General features: G+C 41.8%; 1 long non-coding RNA gene across 1 annotated transcript; it reads right to left on the bottom strand.

Moving 5' to 3' along the window:
- Positions 1 to 1,602: 1,602 nt before the first annotated feature.
- On the bottom strand, positions 1,603 to 2,605 carry LOC141084645 (uncharacterized). The gene is made up of 2 exons (XR_012231070.1): positions 2,425 to 2,605; positions 1,603 to 2,263 (listed from the first exon to the last, which is right to left on the bottom strand). It is a non-coding gene; the product is annotated as an uncharacterized lncRNA (long non-coding RNA).
- Positions 2,606 to 4,875: the final 2,270 nt, after the last annotated feature.

The following is a 4,875-nucleotide window of genomic DNA, read 5'->3' as shown; positions in this document are numbered from 1 at the left end:
TTGTGGATTTATTTTTGATTTGGGTGGCGCCCAGCGAGGCCGTGGACGAAAACGCACGGGGATCCTGCTGACCGGAGAGGACAGAGGTGCCGGCCAAGGTCTTGGCTCATGGGAACGGAGATTTGCGCAACTCCATAAGTAAGGTAAGAAAATCTAGTTATCTTACCTGAATGTTCCCTGTGCTCTGTCCGGGTCAGCAACTCTAGCCGGTCAGTGTGGTCACCAAACCCAGGTAGTGTTGAAAAGTCCACGAGAAAATCCAAACCCTGGGATAAGCTAAGTGTCTACTGTGATCCTGTGTGTCTGAGATTCGGGTGAGAGAGTTGGTGGAGACTGTGACTTGATTTGTAGCTGCTGAGACACCGATAACAAGACTGAGTCTCTCTGACTAAGTCAGATCACGTCCCCACACCATGCGGAGGTTTTGACTTAGACGGGATATCACAGGTGGTTTCCTCTGAAAAAGCTGTCACGGTCCCCGCACACACACACGGAGGTGTCAGCTTCAAGGAGGTATCACAGGTGAATCCCACCCCACGGCTGTCACGGTCCCCGCACACATACACGGAGGTGTCAGCTTAAGGGAGGCATCACAGGTGAATCCCTCGGCTGCCACAGTCCCCGCGCACACGCGGATGCGCAGACTGGGGGGATATCACAGACTGATCACTGGAGAGATTATCACGGTTCTCGGGTGCACACGGAGGGGTGATAATCTAATGGGATATCACGGCTCCCGTCTCCCAGCAGACGGAGGATGATACATCCCGGTGCTAACCAAAGCGCCATGGGTGATTGGCAGTTACCGGTTGTCAGCAACTGTTTGACGTGTCACAGAAGGGCTTTCGATCTCTCTCCCCGGACGTCTATATGTGAATGAATTTATTGTAGGTTTCCACAAAGATCTGAAGCAGATTATATTTTGGACTCTGTTCTTCCCTATTTTATCTTTTATTTTGCATTTTTGGTAGAGGCTTTTGTTACTGCAGTATGAGAATTTTCGGGAAAGCTGGGTCTTTTTGAGCATATCAATGTTTGTTTTTTTTTCCTCTTCATGTCACTGAAAGACACAGGCAGAAAAAAGAGGAAGTTGGGTGCCTACATTCTACATTAACCCTTTTATTGTTGGTTTAATGTTTTATATACTATATACTTTTTGATTTTATCAATTTTTTGGGGGGTTTCATCCTTTAAAAATCTTTTTAAGGAAAAAAAAAAAAAACCTTTTCCTTTTTTTATCTCTTTTAATTTTTCTTCTGAGTTTTTCTTCCACATTTTTGTGACATATTTTATCAGTTTTTTTTAAGTTTTAATTTTCACTTCTTTCTTCCAGTTTTGTGTTAAAAAAAGAATTTTGAATTTTTACCTGCTTTGGTAATTCCTGTGTTATCTTGCCAATTTTTGATTTTCCATATTCTTGTTTTCTTTTTGTTCCCTTTTAACCCTCCGTCAGGCGCAATATAGATTCTCCTCAGTTCATGCGCAATGTGCCTGACAAGCACAGGTCAGAAAACCACCTATAGTAGCTACATATTTCAATTTCAGGACTATAGAAGTAGTCAGTGACCTTCATAGGAATGTATTAAAAGAGATTACACCAAATCAGATGCAAAAAAAAACATTTATTAACCATAAACTTATTAAAACTAAAAGTACCACTTTTCGGTAGTACCGCCAAATAGGCTCCAGTTATCTTTACTTAACTATTGCTTAAATATAAAATTATGGAAAAAAACTTAAAGGATATTGCACTTAGATGTTACTTAATTATTTTCTACTCATCTTCAGTGGTTTCAATTGCAGCAGAAGCAGCACAGGTACACTTAGAAAAGCAAGGCTGGCAGACGAAAGTTGCATGGGAAAGGCAGATTGATTCTTTACATATTTTGCAGTCATATTTAGAAAGCCTTCTGAAACCAGATACAAATGAGCAGGTAGTACAACTGCGTCTTTTAGAAGGTGGTAGAGTCGGTGTTTGTTCTGGAACGTCCTTGGGACGTCCTTTGTATTTTTATCTTTGCCCAAATAATAAGCTAGATCTGTGTCTGTTTCCTCTGTATCAGTGTCATCACCATCCTGCTCTGTTCCAGAATCAGTGTTACATTCTGCTACCTCATCTTCAGATGAAATGTCACTAGATTCCTCTAAATCCTCAGTTACTGCTGGTTCTTCCTCATCAACTTCTAACAAAAAAATCTTCATTTCTTCTAAATGAAGGGGTTTAGATGAATCATACTGTTTTCTGGCCATTGCAGCAGAAAATCTGAAGCAAGAGAGAAAGAGTATGTGTTAGGGCGCAATGTGCCTTAGAAGCCACCCTCCTTTTGTCTAAGAAAACAGTACTTATGTACACTAACTTAGCATTAATCCTTCATAAAACAAGCTAAATACACAATCGTGATGAATAAAAAAGAAAATACTAACCTTTCAATTTGTGTTGAAATCAGGCGCAATGTGCCTGAGAAGCCAAAGTGTTGATATCTGCTCACTAGAAGGTCTGCTGAGTCACTGTGATATCAGGTTTCACAGAGCCTGTAGAGTCAGGAGATAACTAGGAGGGGTGGGGTTTTCTGATAAGTGGGCAAGGAGAGAGAAGTGAAACTAATTACTGTGTGCCTGTCAGATCTATTGCGCCTGACGGAGGGTTAAGCAGGTTAAAAGGGGTTGCAAGGTGTTAAAAGGTTTAATCACTTTTTTTTTGAAGTTTTTGGAACAGACACAGTAGGTGTTATTCAGAAAGTTAAGCATGTCGGTTTCTACGGGCAGCTCCGTATGCTCTAGCATGGCATAATGTATTGAAAGGAAAAAAGGGAAGTAGCTAGTTGAGCTCAATTGCAGTCTGCATTTCTTAAAGTGACAGAGCATTTAACAGCGCAGAAAATGATAGCAGATAGTGTGAACAAAACAGGATTGTTTTTTTTGTTTTACGTGTAGGAAAAAGTGTTTTCATAGTAATCTGTGCCGTCTGAGGAGGACCACAGGTCGAAGAATGCCTTCCGTGACGGCAGGGGGGGAGCAGTCCGCCCCCCATCTTCTCTCTCCTCACTCTTCCCTCCTCCCATCTCCCTCCTCTCTCTATCTCCGCTATTTTCACAACCTCCTCCCCTCTCTCATCTATTTCTCCTCCTATACCTCATCCTCCCTCACCATCTCTCCCTCCTCTATCTTCTTCACCTCCGCCTATCTCTCCTCCTATCCCTTCTCCTCCTCCTCCTCCTTTTTCTCTCTCCTACCTCTCCTCCCTTTCCATCTTCATCACCAACGCCCACCTCTCATCCCTCTCATCCACTGCACCCATCTCCTCTTCCCTCCTCCTTGTCTTCACCATCTCCTTCACCCTTTCTTCTTCTTCTTCTTTTTTCTCACCCACCTCTCAGTTCATCGTCACCCGCTGGCCCAGTGCCAGATCCAGACAATGAAGTGTCCCTAGTTCCACAGGGGACTCTCTCTAAAGAGACAGTTATGTCACCGGGAGAAGAAAGTGAATCACTCCCCACACATGACAACACAGGTGCCCTCCCGATACAACAGATAGCAGAAGGGAGGTGTGGGCCATCAGACACTGCATCTGCTAACTCTGAGACTGAAGATCCTATGTGCCACACGGAGCTCCAGTCTCAAGGGGGGGGGGAAGTACACACACACACACACAGAAAGACAATCATACAGTGGCACCAGGTTTTTGCTATGTAATCTGAGAGCAGCATAATATAGTGGCAGAGACCCTGATTCTAGAAATGGATCACGTACTGGACTGATTGCTGTCACCATGATACAATCACAGTTTTTTCTGCTGCACATGTAGCCGTGCTCTGAATGCTGAGCTCTTTATATCCTCCCCCACACCACTGATTGGCAGCTTTCTGTATATTCTATCCATTTACAGTAGACTGTCAATCTGTGGTGGGGTTGTGATTACACGGAGTAGTTAACCAGAAAGCACAAGACACCTAGTCCTGTAGTGATAATCTCCTGCTGATAAAACAGCGATTTTATTAACACAACAATATACAACTCAGTAATTGATTCATTGCTCGATAAATTTAAAAGGATCTGTGGCTACTGTTTTGGTGCCAGATATAACAAAAATATGATTTTATGGCTCTGAAATATTTTGGAGACAAAAGGGGCACATATAGAATATTAACTTGTTAGATGAAATCTGTCAGCATGATTTCACACCCCAAAGTATTCATATGTGCATGTGGCTCTTTCAAAGAGAAGTCCAGAAATATTTTTACATGATCATTTAATTCCTACGTTACTGAGAAATCAGCGTTTGAACTGATATGCAAATGGCTATAGTAGATCTGAAGCCTATAAGCCGTGTGACTTCAGACAAAAGGGCTGTCATTCAAAGCATAAAAGGAGGATCTGAATGGGGAATAGAGCTGGAGTGACAGAGGTTTCAGATCTACAAATAGATCTTTAGCTTAATTTTCACATCAGTTCAAACACTAATTTCTTGGCAATGGAGGAAACAACTGGCCATGTAAAGGTATTGCTGGACTAGTCTTTGAAATATCTACAGGTACATAATGTATAAACAGTTAAGAAGTGATGAAATCTTGCTGACAGAATCCTTTTAAGGATTCAATTTTCATTTTTACATTTGTAATTTTCCCTTTCCTTGCAAGAGTCATCACTTTTTGATCTTTCAGTTGGCATAGACATATGAGTTTTTTCTCTTACAGAACAAGGTGTAGTTTTAAAGTCATACCAAACTTGCATACCCTTTTTTTTCATTTAGATTGTGAAAAAATATTCAGTACTTTGTCCCCCCAAAATTTGGGTACCTATCGCCATCTTCCAAGGCCCTTAATGTCTTTATTTTTCCATCAATTGACTGTGTAGTGGCTATATTTTGTGTGGCAA

Source organism: Dendrobates tinctorius, unplaced genomic scaffold (assembly GCF_039654945.1).
Source record: "Dendrobates tinctorius isolate UK_male_01 unplaced genomic scaffold, ASM3965494v1 ptg000026l, whole genome shotgun sequence".
NCBI lineage: Eukaryota > Metazoa > Chordata > Amphibia > Anura > Dendrobatidae > Dendrobates > Dendrobates tinctorius.
The sequence above is the reverse complement of the archived record's forward strand: the minus strand, read 5'-3'. Positions and strand labels throughout refer to the sequence as shown.